This window comes from Cebus imitator, unplaced genomic scaffold (assembly GCF_001604975.1).
Source record: "Cebus imitator isolate Cc_AM_T3 unplaced genomic scaffold, Cebus_imitator-1.0 Scaffold13, whole genome shotgun sequence".
NCBI classification, from domain to species: Eukaryota; Metazoa; Chordata; class Mammalia; order Primates; family Cebidae; genus Cebus; species Cebus imitator.
The window spans coordinates 8312987-8324205 of record NW_016107328.1 but is presented as its reverse complement, the minus strand read 5'-3'; the positions used below and the strand labels follow the sequence as shown (position 1 = coordinate 8324205).

General features: G+C 48.3%; 1 long non-coding RNA gene across 1 annotated transcript in view; it reads left to right on the top strand.

Moving 5' to 3' along the window:
• Nucleotides 1-11219, top strand: part of LOC108283870 — a 434667-nt gene that overhangs the window by 197815 nt on the left and 225633 nt on the right. The gene's annotated exons all lie outside the window — the stretch shown is intronic.

Below are 11219 nucleotides of genomic sequence, written 5' to 3'. Positions count from 1 at the left end.
TAATTATTATTTTCAGATGGAGTCTCACTCTGTCACCCAGTCTGGAGTGCAGAGGTGGCACAATTTCGGCTCACTACAACCTCTGCCTCCTGAGTTCTAGTGATTCTCCTACCTCAGCCTCTTGAGTAGCTGGGATTACAGGCATGTACCACCATGCCTGACTAATTTTTTGTATTTTTAGTAGAGATGGGTTTTCACCATTTTGGCCAGGCTGGTCTCGAACTCATGAAAACAGGTGATCTGCCCACCATGGCTTCCAAAGTGCTGGGTTTACAGGTTTGGACCACTGCACCAGAACCATTATCATTTTTTTTTTCAGGAACAAGGTTTTTGCTCTGTTGCCCCAGCTGGAGCACAGTGGCACAAACATAACTCAGCGTATTCTTGAACTCCCAGACTCAATCTGCCTTGCTGATTTTTTTACATTTGTGTTTGTATGTGTAGCTCTCACTGTTTCCTAGGTTTATCTTAAACTCTTGGCCTCAAGTCATCCTCCTGCCTTGGCAATTGCCATTTTTATCATTATTGTTATTTGAACATTGTGATTAATACTTTACATAAATGACACAATTTAAGCAATTTTTTTTTTTTTTTTTTTTTAAAGATGGGGTTTCACCATGTTGGTCAGGCTTGTCTTGAACTCCCGACCTCAGGTGATCTGCCCACCTTGGCCTCCAAAGTGCTTTTATTACAGATGTGAACCACCACGCCCGGCCAATTTAACCAATTTAACCTGTACCAAATAATCATCTTTCATTTATTGTCTACGCCTCCTTCCTCCCCACACTTCCACTGCATCCTCTGTTTCGACGGTGAGATTGGCATAGTACTTTACAGTTTACAAAGCATTTCCCCACCTGTTGTCTCCTTCAGTCCTCACAAGAGGTAGTGCCACTAAAGGCTGCCTGCTCACACCTGCAGCTTTTGGAGGTAGCTTGGCTTGGAACCCAGGTCTCTCTGACAGCTGTATGTGTGACTTCCTTGCTTAATCAAATGTGTAAGTTCATCCATCTATTTGCCCATCTAGTCATCATGTAATTACCCAACAGAAGTTTTTATATTAGGTGGTGGGTGAACCAAGTTGAAGAAACGGGTCTCTAACTCAGTGAGCTGGGACTCATCCACACATTAAAACAACCACAGGTGTTTGCACACTGCTCACTACCCTTCCTCATTGATCACAGCCTTAAGCCCAGCATTTGCATCCTTGTCAGCAAGGCGTTCCCACAAACTAGCTCCCATCTTCCACGACACGTGTGCCCCCCGGTCCTAAACCTTCATCTTGGTGGCACAAGGCCTGAGCATCTGTCATATGAACCTTCTTGATGATGCAGGCTGGGCTCTCTAGGAAACAGATGCTAAGATGTAGATTAGTGAGTAGGATATTTGTTATGGGATTCCTTTAGGAGCAACAGCTGTGAAACTGAAGGGGAAGAAGCCATGGTTGGACAGAGAGAGAAATGGAGCTGTAACAATGTCCCAACAGTTGTGTGTGTTGCAAATGTGTGGATGAGTCCCAGCTCATTGAGTTAGTGACCCATTTTCTTCAACTTGGTTCTCCCAGCACCTAATATAAAAACTTCTGTTGAGTGATTAGATGGTGACTAGATGGACAAATAGATGGATGAACTTACACATTTGGTAGAGGAAGGAAGTCACATATACAGCTTCTAGAAGATTTGCAATGCCAGGGGAGCCTGGGAGCTGGTCTGATCCTTCAGAATTGTCCTGAATGGAGGTGAGGATTGATCAGTCATTTTATGTGCCCCCATAAGTTATGCCTAATCTTGAACTGCCAAGGAAGTCCCCTGAGAGGGCTGAGAGCTGATGGTCATCTGCACCCTTTAGTCACTGCTTTAGAAGAAGCCTGGATGGAGAAACATCTGCTTTTTTTGTTGTGGTGGTGGTGGTGGCTTGTTTTTAGAGAAAGGATCTTCCTCTGTCACCCAGGTTGGAGTGTATTGGCATGATCATAGCTCACTACAGCCTCGACCTCCTGGGCTCAAGTGATCCTTCCACCTCAGCCTCCCAAGTCATTAGACCTTCAGGTCCATACCACAACATCCGGCTAATTTTTAAAGTATTTTTGTAGAGATGGGGTCTCACTGTGTTGCCCGGGCTGGTCTTGAACTCCTGGCATCGAGTAATCCTCCTTCCTCAGCCTCCTGAAGCACTGGGATTACAGGTGTGAGCCATGATGCCTGGCCAAATATCTGTTTTGTTTACCATTTTATCCCCACTATCTAGCACAGAAAAGGCACCCAGTATTTTGGGGAATGAAATTACCTAAGCTTTATGGAAGCACTGTGAGTATTTCATTTAGCAAACATTTACTATTTTAGAAATGGTGTCTTACGCTCCTGTGACACGCCAGGCACCGTTACTCCTCCTACGGAGGTTACAGTCTAGGGGATTTGGGCTGGGCGGTGGCTCAACACTGACTTCCTGGAAGAGGCAACCTTCATACATTGGGTGTGACTTCCTGGACAATGGGCTCTGGGCCAGCATCAGGCTCACTGTTTCCTGGGTTCCCTAGAAGGGTACCGAGCTGGAAAGTTCAATGGATATGGGATGTTTTCTCAGGGCGGGGACTCTCTGTTGCAGCGCATCTCTCAGTGCACCTGTCCACCGTGGGAAATTCCCTGCTTCACTTACCTTCATTGACGTTTGCACTCCCAGGAGCCTGGAACTTCCCCTGGCGCCCCATTGGCTTGGTGACTTTACGTCATTACATCATCTGAGTAATTGAAGAATGAAGGAACCATTCTTTTGAGCTAAGTGGAAAAATATATTTTCTCCTCTGTGAGTCACCAAAAACTACAGCTTCTTTTTTTTTTTGTTTGAGACAGAGTCTCGCTCTGTTGCCCAGGCTATAGTGTAGTGGTGCAATCTTGGTTCACTGCAACCTCTACTTCCTGGGTGCAGGTGATTCTCTTGCTTCAATCTCTTGAGTAGCTGGGATTACAGGCATCCACCATCACACCTGGCTCATTTTTGTATTTATAGTAGAGACGGGGTTTCACCGTGTTGGCTAGGTTGGTCTTGAACTGCTGACCTCAAGTGATTCCCTGCCTTTGTCTCCCAAAGTGCTGGGATTACAGATGTGTGCTACTGCACCCAGCCTTACAGCCCAGCTTGTACACAGTAACTTAGCTTCTGTGTGTGTGTATATGTGTGCGTGTATGCGTGTGTGTATGTGTGTGTATGTGTGTGTGTAAATGAACTATTATATTTCAGGAAGTTCTGAGCAGGGAGGATGAGATGGAATCAGTGAATTTTAGATCTCCTAGAGAACTAGAGATTGCTTGGTCCACCTGCTTCCTCTGCAAGAGGACCCTGGTGGAGAAGGGTCTGGCCAAGATTACCCAGATGGCTTGGAGAGCGTGCAGGGCATGTGACCATGTGCAAAGCATTGGCTGGTGGAGTTTGGCACTTTTTTCCCGGCCCATTGACCTCCTAACAGGGCAGCAGGAAGATGCTGCACAGCCTGGCGTGTGGTGGGTGGTGGTTATCTGCACAAGTCACCCAAATGATCAGAAAGGCTTTTACGGAAAGCAATGGCTTTGATGTTGTGGGTGACAAGACCCAGGCGTGCTGGCAGGAAGGGAGGTTTTTGGGGTTAGAGAAATGAAAACTATTTACCTTTGGGGCTGACTTAATAACTTACCCCTGAAGTGGGAGGATGTTTTTGAGGGAAAGTTGAATGTAAGTGTAATACAAAAAGGAAAGTTTGAGGTAGAAGATTAGGAGGGGAGATACTTCTGATGGCTCAGGGAAAACCTCCCAGTGACACTGAACTTCCAGACGCCTCCTTCCTCCCCACGCCCCCACTGCATCCTCTGTTTCGACGGTGAGATTGGCACAGCACTTTACAGTTTACAAAGCATTTCCCCACCTATTATCTCCTGCAGTCCTCACACGGGTAGTGCCGCTGGAGGCTGTCTGCTCACACCTGCCGCTTTTGAAGGGAGCTTGGCGTGGAACCCAGGTCTCTCTGACTCTTAACGCCTTTCTTCATGGGACAGTGGTGATCCTCACACTCCCTGCAAGGGTGAAGTATAGATTTTAGAAGCCCAGCGTTTGGCGCTAGACTTCTTTCCCTCACCTACCAGCCTTCTCCTTCTGCAGAAGTCTTGGGTGTCTTTTGTGACCATTCTGTGACCTGGCTCCTTGAGATGTAAGATACGGATTATATGAGGACCTGCCCACCTCGTGGGGTTGCTGTCGGGATGACAACACCTTCACAGTTCCTGGTACCTATTGGAGTTGGATAACTTTCTTAGGATGATTTGAGGCTGGCTTTCCTACTTTGGTTAAACAGCAGCTCTAGAGTTTCAGGAACATAAGGACTGGCCTTTTGGTGATCAAATCTAACCCCCCCCCACCCCAGTATGATCAGCGATGCTGCTGACTGTAAGTCTTGAATCATTCTAGTTTCTTCACCTGCTGAAAACAGGAGGATGTGTAGCATAGCAAGCAACAGCCATGTGCGAGGGACTCAGAATTAAGTAGCATGGAATTACGGCTTCGCACTCAGGGCAGGCTCACAAGTAACTGTTGATTTTTTTCCTTTTGTATTAAAAAACAAAATGACTGGGTGCAGTGGCTCATGCCTGTGATCTCAGCACTGTGGGAGACAGGAGAGGAAGGATGGCTTGAGCTCAAGAGTTCCAGACCAGCCTGGGCAACATAGTGAGACTCTCAATCAATCAATCAATCAATCAATAGAATCAATTTAAAAAAAGAACTAAGAAAAACAAAACCACAACTTTTTGAATAACTAAAGCATTTACAAGGCACAAAATCCAAAAGGAATACGATGTTTTCCAATGAAGACTGTTACCCGTCACGTCCCTGGACCCCTGTTTCTCCTTCCTGGGACAGAATTGTTGCAGGATATTTGGTCCTTCTTCCTGAGAGAGTCTGTGCATTATTGAAAGGATTGTGTCCACGAGTACATTTACTAACGAGTGTTGGGCCCCTGTTGTGTGCAGTGCTGGGGGCAGTGTGGTGGGTGTACACAGGGCGGGGAGACGTGGGTGTGGGCTCCCCTGAAGTTTGCAGCTGTATTAAGGTCTGAGCGTCATAGTGCATGGGACCTCGGCTTCAGAGGAAAGGCTGATCTTGGTGCTTGCTGCTGCTTGACTTGGAGTACCTGCCTCCCTCCGGCCTCCTATTGAGGCAGCCTGGGGTCAAATCCCAGCTCACCTATGCGCCAGGATGCTGGATGGCCAGGATGCAGCCTAATTGTCTCTTGTTGGCCCTCCCAGCCTGGCCCTGGGTCATATGAACAGCAGTAGCCATCTATTTTTCTTCCTTTTTCTTGGACGGAGGCGGTGGCTCAAATAAAATTTTAGTCTTATCCTTTGTAGTTTTCTACATAATAAATCCTAACATTTGTAGATAAGGTAACATAGTTTTTTTTTGTTTGTTTTGTTTTGTTTTTTGAGATGGAGTTTTGCTCTGTCTCTCAGCCTGGAGTGCAGTGGCGCGGCCTCGGCTCACTGCAACCCGCCTTCCTGATCGAAGTGATTCTCCTGCCTCAGCCTCCTGAGTAGCTGGGATTACAGGCACACGTCATCACACTGGCTAATTTTTGTATTTTTAGTAGAGACAGGGTTTCACTATGTTGGTCAGGCTGGTCTTGAACTCCTGACCTCGTGGTCCACTCGCCTTGGCCTCCCAGAGTGCTGGGATGGCAGGCATGAGTCACCACGCCCAGCCTTGACATAGGTCTTTTGAGAAAGGTTTTGATTTCGTGCTTGCATGGACAGTTAATACTCCAGGCTCTTCAGAGTGGTTCTCATCCTCTTCTTCTGTAGCTTGTGGTTTCCATTTATTTTAGTATAATTTCAAACTAGCAGAAAAAATTATGAAGATATGAGCAACTACTGCACACCCAGATCATCATGCTAACTCACTCTCCACCCCGACACCAAATATGTTATTTTTTTCTGACCCATTTGAGTAAGTTGTAGACATGCCCTTTCATCCCTATTCAGTGTGTGCTTCCTAAGAATAAGAACATTCTTTACATAATGAGTGTGTCATTATCAAACTCAGGAAATTTCGCATTGCTGCAATTGTATTATCTAATCCTCAGGCCTCACACAATTTGATCAGTTGTCCCAATAATGCCTTTTTGACTACTTTTTTTCCCGCCAATTTTGGGTTATTATTGCATTTAGTATCTGTGTCTCATGTTTTTCAATCATACTTGACTTGGACTTTTTTCTTTTTTTTTTTTTNTTAATATACAGAGTCTTGCTCTGTGGCCCAGGCTGGAGTGCAGTGGCATGATCTCAAGTCACTGCAACCTCCGCCTCCCGGGTTCAAGCGATTCTCCTGCCTCAGCCTCTCCAGTAGCTGGGGTTACAGGCATGCATCACCATGCCTGGCTAATTTTTGCATTTTTAGTAGAGATGGGGTTTTACCATGTTGGCCAGGCTGGCCTTGAACTCCTGAACTCAAGTGATCCTCCCGCTTTGGCTCTTGAATGTGCTGAGATTACAGGTGTGAGCCACCACACCCGGCCAACTTTGACATTTTTGAAGCGTCCAGGGAAGGTGTTTTGTAGAAACGCTCCTCAGTTTGGGTTGGGACTGTTATTTTTGAAAGCTCATACCGTATGACCCGCTTTAATCCTGTAATCCTCAACGGTCCCCTATGGCTGGGGGTCACATCCACGTTTCTGTAGATATGAAAACCGAGGCATCAAGAAGTAAAGTGATTTGTTTGTGGTCACATTCTCAACCAGTGGCAACGATAGGATTCACATCCGGACTCTTTGCCCTGAAACCTAATTCGCCTACCAGGCAATAGGAATAAGGACAGCAATTTGACCCTGAGAATAACGAAGTGTTTATAAGGCACCCACTCTGAGCCAGAGGTTGTGTTAAGCTTTCTGCAGACACTGCAGGGCAATACACCCATCCACCCCACCCAGTCCCCGAGTAGCTGAGTTTGTGTTGTTGTTGTTTTGAGACAGAGCTTTGCTCTGCTGCCAGGCTGGAGTACTGTGGCACGCTCTCAGCTCACTGCAGCTTCCGCCTCTCAGGTTCAAGTGATTCTTCTGCCTTGGCCTCCCAGGCAGCTGGGATTACAGGTGTGCACCACGATGCCCAGCTAATTTTTGTATTTTTAGTGGAGATGGGATCTCACCGCATTGACCAGCCTGGTTTTGAACTTCTGGCCTTAAATGATCCACCTGCCTCAGCTTCCCAAAGTTCTGGGATTACAGGTGTGAGCGACCGTGCCCAGCCACCGAGTAGCTGTTTTATTTATTTATTTATTTTTTAAATCCTTGATTTATAGATGAAGACCAGAGAGGTTATGTTGACTTCTCACGTTGAGATGGCTCCTAACTGGTGGGGACCGGCTCAGAGCTGGGCAGGCTATGCCTGTTCCCCTCATTCTCGGCCTGCTGGATTTGATGGAATCTAGCGCGCATGGGAGCCAGGCTCTGCTGACCCTGTGAGAAGTACGGCAGTGTCTGTTTCTGTGTCTCTTTCTGGGCCTTCTCCAGAGGGAAAGAACATATCCCAAAGCTGGAGCTTGCACTCAGGAGCTTCCCGGGGGAAACAGCCCCACTCTCTGCCACCCACAGTTCCGGCAGGTGCCTAGTGTACCTCTGTGGTCGATTTGCAGTTGGTGTTTTGATGATTTCCACATCATGAACCCAAGTGCCATTGCTCATTTCAAAGCTCGCTCACTCTCTCCTGCCAAGTGGCCAAGGGCTCCTACCCTAGCCCTTGGTGGCTGGTCCGGGCTGCCATCTGCCCACCCAGTTGGCCCCGTGGCCTGGGCCACCTTCTGGTGGCATCTAAGGCTGGCAGCTGTGTAGGACGAGCCACCTTGCTGGTGGCAGAGCTAGTGATTAGTCAGTGCTGTGTGTTATACCCTGGGTCTTCCCATCTTTCCAGGGACCTGCCCTACATGTGGGACTGCCTCTCCTTGTTCAGGTTACCTAGCTCCTGTGCAATTCACCTTCTGGTGGGAGAAAGAACATAAGACGGCCCTGCCTCTCAGCCTGTGGAGAGGCGTGGATGATCTGAATCTGTGGCATGCTTGATAGCCTGCAGGCAGAGAGGAGAGCAGATGCTAACACAGAGCGCACCTCTGCCCCGAACCTCCTGGGAGCCTCCAGGGGTCTGGGTCTGCCTGTCCTTGGTAGTCAGCCTTCTCAGATATCAAAGCACAGCATTGGGCCCCAGCAGGACCTTCTGTGGTCCCAGGCGCCATCAAGGAAGTGTTGTCAGTGCCCTTAGAAAGCCCAGCGCTTTGGGAGGCTGAGATGGACAGATCACCTGAGGTCGGGAGTTCGAGACCAGCCTGATCAACATGGAGAAACCCCATCTCTACTAAAAATACAAAATTAGCCAGACATGGTGGCGCATGCCTGTAATTCCAGCTACTCGGGAGGCTGAGGCAGGAGATTCACTTGAAGCCGGGAGGCGGAGGTTATGGTGAGCCGAGATCGAGCGAGCCATTGTACTGCAGCCTGGGCAAAAAGAGCAAAACTCCATCTCTGAACAACAAAAAAAGAAAGCCCATGGCTTGCTTGGTCACATCGGGTGCAGGTACCTCAGTCACCCACACAGCAGGTGGATATCCCATCCTTGAGGACTCTGTGTCAAGTGGGAGGGTAGCCAGAGGGTCTGGGGGCAGCCACCTGACCCTTCAGTCCCAGGCCCCAGCATCTCCTATCAGACCTCCCTCTTCATCCCTGCTGCTCTCACCAATTATTGGCATCAGCAATAACTGAGCAAGTTATCTCCTCTTGGCCTGTCACCCTGTGGATGGGAAGTGTCCCCGCTGCTAGGCAGGTTCAGTGTTTTGAGGTGGGGCTGTGACCTTCCTGCTTCGCACTAGGCTCTAAACATCGTGGCCTGCCCAGGATTCTTGGCGGCTCCTGGGAGAAGCTTAAACATTTTAATTTCTTTAATTTCGATGGAACATTTCTTTGTGTGTGTGGTTAAAAACATTAATTGAAAACATTAATCAGTTTGGCTGTCTTGGAAAGAGATTCTATTTTTCTTCAGGAGTCAACGTGCTAAGTTATTGCAGCCCCCGCCCCCCCCCCCCCGCCCCTTAAAAGGAGGAGGGGACGTATGTATCTTGCAAACTAGCACTTCAGCCCCGTATTGGTGGATTTGTCGCTTGGCGTCAGGCAGCCTCCTTAGCCCTCTGATCTTCAGTTTCCACATCTGTAAAATGGAAAGGAAGGTTGTTTCTGTCTCCTGACCTCCTGGGAACTCTCTGTGTGTTCAGTAGGGTCCCGGGAGGGCGATCCTTAGTGAAATGTCCTCTACAGAATTTGCTAGTAAAGGCGCTATTGTAATGAGGTGGGTTTCCCTGATACCTTAGAATTAGCTGATTTCCCTGGTAGTTTACAGAGTGCCTCTTTCATGCACTGTCTCATTTAATCATGGCAGCGCGCTTGGCAGGCAGGTAGTGTTCGAATCTACTCTTTTTCACAGAGAGTGCATGAAGAAGCGGGGGTCACAGCCAGGCCTGGAGCTGAGAACCTTTGACTGAAGCCCCAGGCTTTGGCTCAATCTCATTGCCTTCATTTGTTCCCTTGGCCCCACATGCTGAGACCCTACGCTAAGTCACTGTGGTGAGACAGAAAGAGGGGAGACCTTTTCATTTCCTCTTGGGAGGAGAGGGAGAGGTTAAGTCTCTAGCATTTGCCTATGTGGTGGTAGTAAGACCTGACATTTCTATGGGCTTATAATATCCTGGGACAAGCGCTGAACTCTGCAAAGATTCTCACTTAACACTAGGAACAAGCTTTGAAGACGAGAAACTGAGGCCCAGAGAGCTCACGTTTGAGTACTTGCTCAGGGTCCTAAGAAGCCTCTTTAAGTGATGCAACTGGGACGCCAACCCAGGAAGTCTGAGACGAGCCCACCGCCGACCAGGAGGCTGTGCCTCTGCCCTTTTTGGGTAATGAAGCAAATGCATTTTGACAATAAGGCTAAAAGTGCTTTCCCGGTCACGGTGCCTGAGGAGTGTGGGAGGCTGCTCGCTGGGGAGCCCAGGGGCGCTGAGGGCAGCATCTTTCTGTGTGCCTTGCTAGTCAAGGGGACTTTTCTGAGCGAGGGGGAATTCACCCCGTGCTGCTGGGAACCGGACTCTGAGTGCGGGATGCGTTAAGCCAGCACTTCATGGGAGGAGGCGAGGACTCCGAGGCTTGCAGGTCTGTCAGTGACACCAGCACGAGGGCCGCAGAGAAGACAATCATGGCCAAGTTGTTTCTCGGGGAGAGATGAGGAAATCAACGTGGGGAATACAGGCCACCTGCCCGCTCTTCTTACTTGTGGGCAAGGATGTTTTACTAGCTAGTCCCAGAGCTGAGGGCAAATCCCCCTTCAGAACTTTTCAAGATTCTTTATTCTGAGTTTGTGTTGACAGGTTTCTCCTCATTCATGATTTGCTGCCAATGAGGATGAGGGGGTGAAGAGTCTGGAAAGGGAAAAGGGCACCTTGTTGTAAATGTACGAATGGGGTTTTCTGTGGGGGTCACACCGGAGCATCATCGTTCTTTGGAGGAAAGAGCAGTGCCTGGACTCCCAGGCTAAGCACCAGGCACTGCTTCAGGGTAGCGTAGAAGGATGACTCCTGGGCCTCATTCTCCACATTGTCCCACCCCTTTTGATCACCTCATCTAGCCATCTTGATCAGTATTTAGCCATCTTGATGATCCCTTCAGATACGAGTCTCTGATGGAGGCAACATTTTTTTGTTTCCTGAATAATGCATGATGTCCACTGAAGACATGTTACCAGATGACAGTGTTGGGCTCGGATAAAACTTACAACAATGTTAATCTGATGCAGCATCCATGGCTCACGTGATCTCCACTGAGTATGAAATGGGCTGGGCACCCAGGGACAGATCATTCTCAGAATGGAGTTGCTGAGTATGTTTCCTGTTCCTCTCTACCTAGTATTCTTGGAAGATGGTGAATGAAAATGCTCTAGTAGAGAAGGGAAGCATGATTAATGGATGGGGCTTGTGAGTCAGAAAGACCCAACCATCACTTCTGCCTCTGCTGCCTGTGTAACTTCAGAAACGGGGGATATCAAAACCAACCTCAGAGGATTAAATGGTTTAATGTCTATCAAATGCCTGACACAGTGCTTGGCACATGCGCATTGCTTGTGAAATGTCTTCTCTTCTGCTTCTCATTCAGCATATAGTAAAGATGCAGTCCT